The sequence below is a fragment of the Schistocerca piceifrons genome, chromosome 2 (assembly GCF_021461385.2).
Source record: "Schistocerca piceifrons isolate TAMUIC-IGC-003096 chromosome 2, iqSchPice1.1, whole genome shotgun sequence".
Taxonomy (NCBI): Eukaryota; Metazoa; Arthropoda; class Insecta; order Orthoptera; family Acrididae; genus Schistocerca; species Schistocerca piceifrons.
In genome coordinates this window covers 883,878,400-883,893,574 of record NC_060139.1, presented here as the reverse complement: position 1 = coordinate 883,893,574, position 15,175 = coordinate 883,878,400, and positions in this window count along the sequence as shown.

The window sequence follows — 15,175 nt, the reverse complement described above, 5'->3', positions numbered from 1 at the left end:
TAATAACCTTTAATTTGCCCATACATGCAATGTCCACTTTTGTATTTTCTATCTGTATGTCGGGGCTAATCTCATGAGCAAGTGTAGGAATTCTGATACGATTTTCATTAAAAGGTATACTCCAGCCGGGCTAGGGTAACACATGGTGACACCATCGAAGAGGATCTTCGAGTTGGTGAAGAAGAAGACCGTTAGCCTTTAGTGGACTTCTTCGAGGCCTTCCGGGTAGAGGAAGACTCGGGTGGTGTTTGGCTGGAGGGATGGAGGAAGTCTTCACAGGACTACTCTTTCTGTCTTATCCCGCCTACCGGTTGTGTGGTTGGTGGCTGCGACCCTTGAGAGTTTGATGGCTTGTTGCACAGCTGGACGGGGGATGGCGCTGCTACCTTGACACAGGGCGATTTTATGACCTTAGAGCTGAATTTTAGGTCGCATGTGTGCATGGCCATATCTTACATGAAGCGGGGGCTAACAAGAACAGAAGTACCAGACGGGGGAATTCAGGGTTTGTGACTAGTTAGTAACTTGCGAGCGACTGGGTAAGGCACCTTTTCCTTTACCTGGATCTTTTGAACAGTCTGCTCATCAAGATACACGGGACAATCCCGACAGGAGTCCATGGCAGTTGGTCAGCGGTGAGAAGGAGGTGGACAATCGCCCTCATGTGCATCCCTACCAGAGGTGACACATTTGGCTGGGTGTTGACAAGAGATTCTAGTGTGGCTGAAACGATGACACTGGCAGCAGTGCAACGGGTTCGGTACGTACGGCCAGACTATGACAGTTTCATAGCCTGCTTTGAGCTTGGATGGAAGCACCACTCTATCAAAGATGAGAAAGAGTGCAGGTGGGCACTAAGGAGGAAGCAGCCCCTTTCATTACACGATAGAGGGCTATGACACCTTGTTCAGAGATGTAAGGTTGGATTTCAGCCTCGGTTAGACCATCGAGCAGCCTGGTGTAAATTACACCATGGGAAGAATTCAAAGTTCTATGCGCCTCGACACGAACAGGGTAACTGTGGTGAAGTGAGGCAGCAAGCAGTTGTTGTGCTTGGATACCAGCAGTGGTCTCCAAAAGGAAAATGCCATTCCACAAACGAGAGTAGGGTTTTACAGGGCCAGCAACTGCATGAACATCTCCCTGAATAATAAACTTTTGGTGAAGGACTGACCTTCAGTACATGACACCATGGGAAACCGTGGTACAGTGGGAAGGGGCTTTGAATCATTAGCCTCATTACGTTTGCGTTTTTTAGACGTTGAGTGAGAAGATGACTGACTCACACCTACCAAACACTTGACAGAGGGACCAATCGGCAATTTGAGAAGGTTACAGCTCAGGCAGTCACCCCTCCCTGTGCTTTGCCTGTACCAGGGGTTGTACATGCGAGCCCTACCTGTACCCTGGAGCTGGGAGTTACGCGTTACCAAGTTGCCTGTTACGCGGCAGACGTGTGGGCCAGCCTTCAGGAGCGCACACGTAGGAAGAAGAAAAAAGAGGATCCTCAAACGCCGCAGCGGAGGAACGAGAAGAGAAGGGAAACAAAGAAAGGAAACGGGAGCGAAAAACAAATGTGAGACTGTTTGTATGTCAGCGACAGAATGCAGAACATTCCCAATAATATCCCAGACATGTTCACCAAGGGAGGGAGAAAGATTAGCAAGAGGATAGGAATGCAGCACGGAAGGGAAAAAAATGCTGCAAAGGCTGGGACCCCTTGGCAGCCAAACACAAACCATAGAGTGGGAGGCACATACAATGCCGTCTTTGTCTGATGACTCTAGATTTCTCTTGGCCAGGAAAGCCCTTTTTTTCCAGTGCTAATTTCCCTTTTATGTCCTCCTTGCTCGTCTGTCATGGGTTGTTTTGCTTACTAGGTAGCAGAATTCTTTAATTTCATCTACTTTGTGAGCACCAAACCTGATGCGAAGTCTCTCGCTGTTCTCATTTCTGCTATTTCTCATTAACTTCATTTTTCTTCGATTTACTTTCAGTCCATACACTGTACTTGTGACATTGTCCTTTCCATTCAGCACGTTTTGTAATTCTTTTTCTCTTTCACTGGGGAGAGAAATGTAATCAGCGAATGATATTGTTATCCTTTCACTTGAATTTTAATTACACTCTTGAATCTTTTTTTTAATTTCCGCCACTGCGAAAGACTACATCTCTGTCTTACACCCTTTTTAATTGGAACACTTTGTTCTTGGCCTTCCACTGTTATTGATCCATCTTGGTTCTTGTACAGCATGTACATTACCCTTCTTTCCCTATAGCTTACTCCTATTTTTCTCAGAATTTCGAACGTATTGCACTTTGACATTGTCGAACGCTTTTTGCTGGTCAGCAAATCCCATGAACGTGCCTTCACTTTTCTTTAGTCTTGCTTCCATATATCAACTTTTACCTTTCCTAAAGGCTAGCTGATCGTCATCTAATAGTTCTTCAATTTTCTTTTCCGTTCTGCTGTATATTATTCTTTCAGCAGCTTGGGTGCAAGAGATGTTAAGGCGATTGTGCGATAATTCTCGCACTTCTCGTCTCTTGAAATCTTCGAAACTGTGTGGATGATGTTTTTCCCATAGTCTGATGGTATATCGTCTGTCTCATATATTCTACATAGCAACGTGAATAGTTGTTTTGTTGCCACTTCCACCGACGATTTTAAAAATTCCGACGGAATATTATCTATCGCTTCTGCATTATTTGATCTTAATTTCTCTTTTAAATTCTGATTCTAATACTGGATCCCTTATCTCATCGCTGTCCACTCCTGTCTCTTCTTCCATCACGTTATCAGACGAGTTCTCCCTCCTCATAGACCCTTCACTGTACTCTTGCCACCTATCCGCTCTCGCCTCTACATTTGACAGGGGTATTCCCATTGTACTCTTAATGTTACCACCCTCGTCCGCAGCTCGTGGTCTCGCGGTAGGGTTCTCGCTTCCCGAGCATGGGGTCCCGGGTTCGATTTCCGGCGGGGTCAGGGATTTTCTCTGCCTCGTGATGACTGGGTGTTGTGTGATGTCCTTAGGTTAGTTAGGTTTAAGTAGTTGTAGGGGACTGATGACCATTAATGTTAAGTCCCATAGTGCTCAGAGTCATTTAAACCACCCTTGCTTTTCGTTTCACGGAAGGTTATTTTGAATTTTCAATACGCTGAGTCAGTCCTCCCAGCGATCGTTTCCTTTTCGATTTCTTCACATTTTTCATGCAGTGATTTCGTCTTATCTTCCCCGCACTTCCTATTTATTTCATTTGCAAGTGACATATATTTCTGTATTCCTGAATTACGCTGAACATTCTTATACTTCCTTCTTCATCGATCAGCTGAAGCATTTCCTCTTTTATCCGCGGTTTCTTCTCAATTACCTTCCTTGTGCGTGTGTTTTTCTTTCCAACTTCTGTGACTGTCCTTTTTAGGGACGTCCATTCCTCCTCAACTGCGCTGTCTACTGAACTATTCCTTATCGCAATATCTATTACCTTAGAGACCTTGAAGGGTATTTCTTCAGTTCTCAGTACTTCCGTATAACATTTCTTTGTGCATTGAATCTTCATGACTAGTCTCTCAAACTTCAGCCCTCTCTAGTTTCCATAAAACGCTTAAAGCTAATGCTGGGATGGTTCCATTGAGGAGGACATCGCCGACTTCCTTCCCTATCCTTCCTTAATCTGAACACTTCAACGATCTCGCCGTTTGTTAAACTATCTTCCTTTCTTCGTCCGTTTCCAGGTACTGGTAAAGAGATAGTTTGTGTCCAGTTAGGATTGAGACACACACTGTTCTTACTGCGCTAGGGTTTCTGAGTTAGTTGCTACTGCTACTCCTAAACATGCAATGTTCTATAATTTTTCATACACCGTTCTCGTCAGCACAATCCTCTGATAACAGTGAAAAAGTACTCATCTTGGGAAGAGTAAAGACTACATCAGCCACAATCCCAACACGACGAAGTAACCCAAGGCATAATGTCCTCGTTACTGCAACAGACCTTCCTTGAAATAGCTTGAATTTAAAAATTATGTCCCAAATGCCCCGACGTAGTACAAAATGAAAACAAATAACAATATATGAGTAGCAGTAGACCTACTGTTAACATGGAACTGAAAAGACATCGTATAAAATGATAGAGATTACTTGATTTTCTTCGAACGTGTCATGCCATAATCAGTACTGCATAGTTAGATAGACATTATCACTCCAAAAAGGTCGCAAAAATGATCTTAATATTAAACAACGACGAAAATGATATCACGAAATTTCCCGGACGTAATTAACAATCTCGTAAGTAACAAGGAAGTGCAGTACTACTGGAACACTACAAACGTTGACATGCCTCAGGACGGTTTACAGATGCTTACAAGAACACAATTCATTTCTAATAATAATTATGTGATAATTAATGTACTAAAATTCTGTGTAAACTTTATAAAACTATTTTTGTCGTATAATTTCGTGTTTAACTATGATTTCATGTTGGTTAATATGCTAGAACATGTCACACACCTCACTCACACTTTTAACTTCTGGATTAGGGTTTCTTTTCCCAAGACGAAAAAAAATATGAAGTGAGTGTCGAGGCGAGACAGTCTAGCAAAGCACAGATTGCAGGAGTGGCTGCTATCATTACCGCTTCTGGAAACGGTGATGAGCGTACACTGACGTTTAGGCTCCTGAGTTCGGAAGTGATAACACTCGATTGTTTATGCGAAGTGCACGTTAATGCAGTCTGAATGTAGGTGTTATCATGTAAGCCATTACTGCAGTGCGTTATCGAATGCATTGGTGTTCAGTGGACATTTTTTTCTTGCTGACGACCCCCGCCCCCTCCCCCCCCCTCCCCCACCGTCGCCCGGTTACACACCTTGCAAATGGAAAGAAAAACGTTTGGCGCCGCAAAACAGTCTGAATAAGTGAGAACGTATAGAAAAGTTTCGTGTTTCAAATGAATCAGGACAACATTTCACACATATGAAACACACATCCACAATAATCTTGCCAATGGCTCATTCGTGGACCCATGTACATGACGTCCCAAAAAAAAAACACCGTCAACACTTAGTACGTTGTGCGAGAAGACAAACAAGACTGTTTTTCCAGAAGGAAGCCGTATCCGGGAACGCATGCCTTGGACGCTGGAGAGCGTCGAATTCTGAGAAACAATGGTTTTGAGGATTTGTCACGATTCTGAATACGATAGTTATTCATCCCTTCAGCAATGTAAGTACTGCGAATAAGCGACCTGAACTTAATAATCTCTGTGCCCATGCGCTACATTCGTCTAATGAGGCCTTTTGAGCATCCTACTGCCGAACTTGGGAGTTCTGCCAGGTCAGTAACGTTGTTGGCAGCAGTGCAACATGTACCAGCACAAAGCTGTAAAAATGACCGACATGGTGCTTGCGTGCACCAAAGCGGATTGCAATGGGAGAGTTGTTGCAAAACTGTATGCTGAATGCTTTCCACACAGTTGTACCACACATCATTCCACGTTCGAGGCCATTGAGAGACGCCTCATAGTGGCCGCAATGTTGCACGTAGGTGTTTAATGTTTGAGTTGTGTCCATTATAGCACTTTGTGCTTTGTACTTGCGAATATTATTCCCAGTCTACCGTTTCTCCTCTGGTGGGTGTCGAAACGTTATTCAGGTCGTCCACATCTCAATGGAACTCTACAGTTGTAGGAGGACGTGAAGACGGTGAAACTTCCTGGCAGATTAAAACTGTGTGCCGGACCGAGACTCGAATTCGGGACCTTTGCCTTTCGCGGGCAAGTACCATACCATCTGAGCTACCCAAGCACGACTCACGCCCCGTCCTCACAATTTTACTTCCGCCAGTACCTCGTCTCCTACTTTCCAAACTTCACAGAAGCTCTCCTGCAAATCTTGCAGAACTAGCCGAGTTGGAGTCTCGGTCCGGCACACAGATTTAATCTGCCAGGAAGTTTCATATTAGCGCACACTCCGCTGCAGAGTGAAAATCTCAGTCTGGAAACATCCCGCAGGCTGTGGCTAATCCATGTCTCCGCAATATACTTTCCTCCAGCAGTGCTAGTTCTGTATGGTTTGCAGGAGAGCTTCTGGGAAGTTTGGAAAGTGGGAGACGAGGTACTGGCGGAAGTAAAACTGTGAGACGGGGCGTGAGTCGTGCTTGGGTAGCTCAGATGGTAGAGCACTTGCCCGCGGAAGGCAAAGGTCCCGAGTTCGAGTCTCGGTCCGGAGCACAGTTTTAATCTTCCAGGAAGTTTCATATCTACATCTACATCTACATCCATATTCCGCAAGCAACCTGACGGTGTGTGGCGGAGGGTACTTTGAGTACCTCTATCGGTTCTCCCTTCACTCACTCCGCTGCAGAGTGAAAATCTCATTGGTGCTGACAATGTTCGAAGAGGAGCAAGCCACCCAGCACTCGGCTGGTGGCACAGGCGCTGCACGCGGGCAAAAGTGTCGTGTGGCGTGTTATCCGTGAACACCGGCTCCATACGTATCATCTGCAGAAACTCCAGGAATCACGCAAGGGAGACTACGCAAGAAGATTTTCTGCAGTACTCTAACGACAATTCCCGAGCTTTGTGCTATTTACCGATGAATGCTTACTCCAGAATGTTTACTCCAGACGGCATATTGAACTTGCACAATATGGATGTTTGGGGAAACGAAAATCCACGTGCAAAGGTGATTCAAAATCACCACCACATGGTCAGTATTAACATCTGGGCCGGGATAATTGGTGACCACATCACTGGGGTATATCTGCTACCAAACAGACTAACAGGACTGGTCTACCTCACATTTACCAGAATTTTTTTTTTAAAAAAAGGGGGGTTCAAATGGCTCGAAGCACTTTGGGACTTAACATCTGAGGTCATCAGTACCCTAGGCTTAGAATTACTTAAACCTAACTAATCTAAGGACATCCCACACATCCATGCCCAAGGCAAGATTCGAACCTGCGAGCGTAGCAGCAGCGCGGTTCCCCGCGCCTAGAGCCGCTCTGCCACAGCGGCCGGCAAATGTTTCCCTTACCTATTGGATGCAGTGGCACTGAACATTCGGATGGACATATTGCTGCAACGCGGCGGAGCTCCAGCACTTTTAGATGTCATTGTGCTGAATCACCTCAACGTCGCATGTCCCAGTAGATGGATTGGTAGAGGTGAACTAGTCGCCAGATGTGACACTTCTAGATTATGTTCTGTGTTGTAGTATGAAGAGTATGTTGTATGGCACACGTCCTCATTGCTCTAATCCGTGATTGAAAAAATGTACTTCAAAGACAACCGCACGTAATTGCTCATTTGCCTGAGGCTCAGCGTTACTGATATAGGCTCTGAATTGACGTGACAGGTACGCAGTTAGAAACCCGTTTTTAATGTAGACGGTGCGATGTGCTACTCACGTTGGCTTTACTGACGTAGTGTGGGACGCATGCCCATCTCAGACTTCCGTCCAGCGCCAAAGCCGTGCATTTCGGCTTGTGGATTTCTTCTTGAAAACAGATAAGTTTGTCTCCCTGCACAACATACTAATCGTGCCGATATTTTTGGGACGTTTTTGTATCTATGAAAATATAATTTCATCAGTTTTGCTGTTGTTGTGATACACACTATGTACCCTGATGAGCCATAGCATTTAAGAGCAGTGCCAACCGCAACAGTGCATCTTACCTGATGGCAATTTGAGGATATGAAGCGGTAAGGAAAGTTTATAAACAGATGAAACACAGTTGAGAATCATTATACCAACGACAGGACAGGTGAATCGTAAAATCCTTTGATAGAAGCTGTAGTATATGAAGGGCTAAGCCCCTGCATATTCGGCCATCACACCCGCGGATGTGCTTCGCTGCCACGCACGAGCCCCGCAAGGTGTCAACAGGTCAGGCGATGACCTATTTAAAAGTGGGCGAGCAGGTCGTAGTAAACAGCACTGCAGTGACAGGCACCTATTCGCGTCGGTGCGGTCAGGTGTCCGTGTGACACACCACGCCTGTATTACTTCGCGAACGACTATCTGCCCACATATTACAGTGATGGTCCTGGCGGTACGGTTTATGAGGACACTGTTCAGCGTACGTTGCTCAAAACAGTGCTCCGCAACAGAAAACTTTTCGAACTGCATGCACCCTTTTGTGATGTCTTCACCGACAGCGGTGGCTTCCTTCAAGAGGATAACTGCCTATGCCAGAAGGCCGGAATCGTGTTATTTTAGTTTCTGACGAGCGTGACGGTAAACTCACATTCATGTCTTTTCAAACCGATTCGCCTGACATGCACTTGGTACAACATATCTGGGATGCTATCGGGCACCAGCTCCGCACCCTCGAATATCAAATGGCTCAAATGGCTCTGAGCACTATGGGACTTAACAGCTTTGGTCATCAGTCCCCTAGAACTTAGAACTACTTAAACCTAACTAACCTAAGGACATCACACACATCCATGCCCGAGGCAGGATTCGAACCTGTGACCGTAGTAACACGGTTCCGAACTGCGCGCCTAGAACCGCGAGACCACCGCGGCCGGCCCCTCGAATATCCGGCCAGTAATTTTGTAATGCGTACATATATTCCCTTCACGTGTTTGAGCCAAGTATTACGTACATTTATGAGATCGCGGATGTTATTAGCAGCCAGGCTACATATCCATTTAACAACTAAGCATCAGTAAGGAGCATTAGTGATGAAATTATAGGAGGCAGTGTTGTGCAACCTTAGTAGGGACAAGATCCGACTATTCGGGAGTAGGATCTCACAATCTGAGACAGTGTTCCGAGACAAACTTCCGGCACAATGTCAGCAAACGTGACGTCCGACCCGCCTAGCAACAGCGATCTGAACGCCCATTGACTGAATATATATATATATATATATATATATATATATATATATATATATATATAAAGAGAGAAGTGTCCTTATTGGCTGAGGGAGAAAGCTGGGGTGGTCTCTCTTGTCCTTCGGGAAGACAGGGCGAGTTAGTCGCGAGGAGCCACTGAAAACGCACGGTCGAGTAACCAGGGCGGCTCTAAAAGAACGATCACGAGTGCATATTTCAGATGTTAAACAAGATATAAAGTGTCGTGGGCAGTGTCTATCATTATGTAAAGTCAGAAAACTGTATTAATGTGTGTAAAGGGTCGAATATAACAACGTAGTCCTGAGCCGCCATATTGCAAAATAATGCTGATTCTATGACGTGTGTGACAAAGCAGCTTCTGTATTAAAACAAGTTTGGTAAAAACGTTGTTGATAATTGGCAACTGGCACTCCAATCCACCAGGATCGCTACCTACATGGAACCTGGTGACTGAGCGCTACTACTGTGCTACGAGGGACTTACCGAAGCAGCAAGACACCCGGCTAGTGACACCGCCCAGAGAAGTACTTCGCCGGCCCCTGGTGGCCGAGCGGTTCTAGGCGCTTCAGTCTGGAACCGCGTGACAGCTACGGTCGCAGGTTCGAATCCTGCCTCGGGCATGGATCGGTGCGATGTCCTTAGGTTAGTTAGGTTTAAGTAGTTCTAAGTTGTAGGGCATTGATGACCTGAGATGTTAGTCCCATAGTGCTCAGAGCCACTTGAGCCATTTTTTGAGAAGTACTTCCGTCTCGCTACAATACCACTGAGGGTGTTGTAATTTTCTGAAACTGCCTGTCTGGACCCCTATCAAGAACTTGTTGAAGCCAAACTACTCAGAATTTCTGGCGTATTGCATTCCAAAGCTCTACCAACACGCTGTTATCCAGCTGGTGATTATGTTTCGCCTCATCAGTGTGTATAGGGGTTGGTCAGAAATAGTCTGTACAGCTTGTACAGCGTAGGCTTCACTGAGAAATAACTGTCAAGAAAAAAATCGATACGTTGCGCCGTTTCCGAGCTAATTAGAGTTGAAATTAGCCAGTCCGGCCGTTGCACCCGCAAATTCAAGCGGAAGTATTCTTCCTTCGGTTTCCTAAAATCGAATTTATTTATTAAGCGTATGGCGCTACACACGTAGTTTACTCTTATTTCATTATGAAATTATTTGATAAAATACACTAACAAATACATAAGTGAAGGATACATATTCAGATAAAATATAATACTTAAACACAATAAAAAATAACATAACAGCAGATAATTTGTGTCACACAAGCCTTCAAATTCTGACGTCCAAATTGGCGATACATTCGAGGCAGGGCGGTGTGGCGTTGAAGAAGTCAGCCCGACAACCCTGGTAGGCTCTTAATTCACAGTCCTGGGCGATGTGCTGTATTGTTTGATTAGGTGCCCCACAGTCACAACTAGGGCTGGGAAGCTTCCCCCACTTGTGTAGATTATGTGCACATAGTCTATGTCCTGTTCAGATTCTGTTTAGGATTTTCCATAGCTGTCATAGGAGTTCAAAGCACTTACGTTTCTCTGATGGACAGATAAGTTCACGGTCGTCGGGGGAGGCACTATCACACCAGGTCTCGTGCCATTTAGTATCCATGCTGAAGTTGGCAGCTGACAGTTGTTGGGCCAGTCTTAAAAGGGGATTTCTGGATCGGAGTCGTGTTCTTTCCAAAGTTGGGACATCTTCATGAATAGGAAGTAGGGGGTTATTCATTATTTTTGTGTAAAGTCGAATAACAGAGCGATACTAATAGACATGGGACGGTAGTGAGGATCGAACTCGAGCAAAAGACTGAGCAGTCTAATGTGCTATAATCTACGTCATGAGAATGCTGACAGTAATTGTGTCTTGTGGGCCGCTAACTTCAATGCTAATTAACTCTGAAAGGTGCAATGCATAGAATTTTTTCTTAACAGTTTTTCAGCACACCAAACGTGCAACAGCCTTACAGGCTTTTCAGACTGCTTCTGTCCACCATATTTACGTAAATAGAGATCTTCTCATGTCGTTAGCACTCTCAGTCTACTAGTATCCAATGGTTTTAACTAAGTAGTATTTTGATATACACTGAATTGTGGAAGTTTTTTATTAGAAATGGAATTAAATATTACGTCCTATAGTACTGAAGTAGATCTGAATTCAGTTTTCATTGAACAGTGCCAACAATAACGTAGCATTATATTGCATTAATTTGGCAGTACGTGTAACGGAACACCGTTGTGGCTGGGATAGGATGACCTGTGATTGATCATTACCCGAAAGCATTTTATTTCACACAAAACATCAAGGATCAAAAACGGAACACAAATGTTGTTACGGTTGAGTGCTCAAGACCAAAGCCGCTGAACATTAATTAATTTAAGATGCGTTATCATAACAAAAGCTTAAGCTCTCCTCTGATCCATCGTCCACGCAAGGGCTAGCTGCCGGCCGCGGTGGTCTAGTGGTTCTAGGCGCTCAGTCCGGAACCGCGCAACTGCTACGGTCGCAGGTTCAAATCCTGCCTCGGGTATGGATGTGTGTGATGTCCTTGGTCATAAACCGCCCAATAACAAAACAAAATAGAACAACTTCTTATTAATTTGACAAGTGCCTCAGAACATAACTTACACTCAACCACGATTTAAAATTAATTGAAATTATGCCACGACGTAATCACTAAAGTTGGTACTAAGTTACTCAAGTAAAGCTCCACAAAATACAGAGCTAGCACATCAGTTGAAATATGATTGAGTGCACAAGTTAATACGTTGCCACAATTACAAATCAGAAAGAGAAGTCTTTCGTTTAACCACGGATTATTCTGCCGTTTGTGAGAAATACAGACTGCATACAGCATCCAGCATGTAAGTCATCCAAAGGCTCAAGAGGCGAGTCTCTTACAGACCATTGCTATCATGTTGTCTCCTCTGATCCATCGTCCACGCAAGGGCTAGCTGCCGGCCGCGGTGGTCTAGTGGTTCTAGGCGCTCAGTCCGGAACCGCGCAACTGCTACGGTCGCAGGTTCAAATTCTGCCTCGGGCATGGATGTGTCTGATAGGTTAGTTAGGTTTAACTAGTTCTAAGTTCTAGGGGACTAATGACCTCAGCAGTTGAGTCCCATAGTGCTCAGAGCCAAGGGCTAGCTGACGATCCACCACAGAGCTCGGCGCGCATTCAGGAGCCCAGTTTTCCGGAGCGCTCTGCCAGAGGCGACCTATATGAGCGCCGCCACACGGACGCAGTCAGCGGCATACTTACCTGCCACCATGCGTACGTCGCCTTGGCGCGGAATTTAAATTGCCGCGGAGTTGTGACGTCTCGAAATGCCATAGCGTCACTGCTGAAAGAAATGTTAGTGACAATTTTGCATTATTCTTCATTTGGAATTTAAATTGTCTTACTTACTTTGCTGCTTTTGTGCTTTGATCCCTTGACTGACATGTCGAATTCTGGCATTTTCTTCGTGCCGCGCGAGGTAGCCGCGCAGTCTGTGGCGCCTTCTTACGGTCCGTGCGGCTCCCCCCGCCGGAGGTTCGAGTCCTCCCTCGGGCGTGGATGTGTCTGTTGTCCTTAGCGTAAGTTGTTTAAGTCAGATTAAGTAGTGTGTAGGCTTAGGGACCGAAGACCTCAGCAGTTTGGTCCCATAAGACCTTACCACAAATCTGCAAAAATTTCAATTGTCTTCGTACACTGCGTTGGCAAAAGTCATGGGATAGCAAGATGCACACATAGCAGAGGCCCTAGTGTCGCTTCCACAGGGGAAAAAAATAGGAAGTCATTGGTGGAGCTGTCATTTGTACTCAGGTGATGCATGTGAAAATGTTTCCGTCGTGATTATGGCCGCAAGACGGGAATTAAGCTAACTTGAACCTACTGTTCCGGAAACCGCTAGGGAATTCGCTATTCCGAGATCCACAGTGTCACGAGTGTGCCGAGAATGTCGAATTTCAGGCATTATCTCCCACCACGGACAACGCAGTCACCGACGACCAGTGGCCTTAACAACTCCCAACTGCCCATTTTCACTCACTGAGTCCGCCCAACTCAATTTTAATATTCTGTCTGGAAATCCTGCATACTCGGTTCGGTAGACTAACAGTCAAACAACTCGTATGATTGAGTTTTATTACAACACAAGTACAAATACACTACTGGCCATTAAAATTGCTACAAGAAGAAGAAATGCAGATGACAAACGGGTATTCATTGCACAAATATATTATACTAGAACTGACATGTGATTACATTTTCACGCAATTTGGGTGCATAGATCCTGAGAAATCAGTACCCAGAACAACCATCTCTGGCCTTGATACGCGTGGGCATTGAGTCAAACAGAGTTTGGATGGCGCGTACAGGTACAGCTGCCCATGCAGATTCAACACGATACCACAGTTCATCAAGGAAGTGACTTGCGTATTGAGACGAGCCAGCTGCTCGGGCACCATTGACCAGACGTTTTCAATTGGTGAAAGTTCTCGAGAATGCGCTGGACAGGGCAGCAGTCGAACATTTTCTGTATCCAGAAAGGCCCGTACAGCACCTGCAACATGCGGTCGTGCATTATCCTGCTGAAATGTAGGTTTCGCAGGGATCGAATGAAGGATAGAGCCACGGGTCGTAACACACCTGAAATGTAACGTCCACTGTTCAAAGTCCCGTCAATTCGAACAAGAGGTGACCGGGAGTGTAACCTATCGCACCCCATACCATCACGCCGTGTGATACGTCAGTATAGCGATGACGAATACATGCTTCCAATGTGCTTCACGGCGGAGTCGCCAAACACGCATGCGACCATCATGATACTGTAAACAGAACCTGGATTCATCCGAAAAAATGACGTTTTGCCATTCGTGTACCCACGTTCTTCTTTGAGTACACCGTCGCAGGGGCTCTTGTCTGTGATGCAGCGTCAAGGGTAACCGCAGCCGTGGTCTCCTAGCTGATAGTCCATGCTGCTGCAAACGTCGTCGAACTGTTCGTGCAGACGGTTGTTGTCTTGCAAACTTCACTATCTGTTGACTCAGGAATCGAGACGTGGCTGCACGATCCGTTACAGCCATGCGGATAAGATGCCTGTCATCTCGACTGCTAGTGATACGAGGCCGTTGGGATCCAGCACGGGGTTCCGTATTACCCTCCTGAACCCACCGATTCCATTTTCTGATAACAGTCATTGGATCTCGACCAACGCGAACAGCAATGTCGTGATACGATAAACCACACTCGCGATAGGCTACAATCCGACCTTTATCAATGTTGGAAACGTGATGGTACGCATTTCTCCTCCTTACACGAGGCATCACAACAACGTTTCACCAGGTAACGCCGGTCAACTGCTGTTTGTGTATGAGAAATCGGTTGGAAACTTTCCTCATGTCAGCACGTTGTAGGTGTCACCACCTATGCCAACCTTCTGTGAATGCTCTGAAAAGCTAATCATTTGCATATCACAGCATCTTCTTTCTGTCGGTTAAATTTCGCGTCTGTAGCACGTCATCTCCGTGGTGTAGCAGATTTAATGGCCAGCAGTATACTTAACTTTGATCTGAGAATTCTTGTAATTCTTTATACATGATCATCCACAAGTTCAATTACACAGATGTGTCGCAAGCAAAAGGCGACATACAAAGTAACCAGTCTTCTTCAGAACAGACAAAGTAACACTTCTCGTCCTAGCGACCGCTGCTAACAAAAGTCTGTTAACTGAACTGCAGTGACTGCTGATCTCTTAACTGTGCTACATAGAGACTACTAATAAAGAGGCTACGACACGTTTGCTAACGAAGCGACTAACGTTGAAGCTGCTATGGAAATGGACTGCCACCAGTCGGGCGCGGCGCTTATGATGTCTTTTACCTAGGAGCAGCTGCTGTCGCGTTGTCGTCCTGGAGGGAGGTCGGTCAGTGTGCTAATGGCTGACCACTTCTCAAGGCTTCTCTTCTCTGTAGTTCCCGACTGGCTTGCCAGCGCTGACTTTACGCCGTAGTAGTCACTATCTGTTTGTGCCTCTCCAGTTGCCACTGTTTCCTGTCTCACAGCCAAAGTCGTCCTCTCACTGTCACTATCTCCCTCTTGTTCTCCATTACTGCTACTATCTCATTCATTTCTTCCCACAGTTCCTGTCACTCTCTATCTCTTCCTCGTTTCATTATCATAGACCCTGTCTCACTTTATGACTGGCTTTCACTCACTTCCACTTTCTCCTTCTCTTTATTTTTCTCCCACTTGCATTGTCTCCTTCTCTTTTCCTAGTACTGTTCTCTCACAGTATATTATGTTCCACTGCCGCTGTACCCT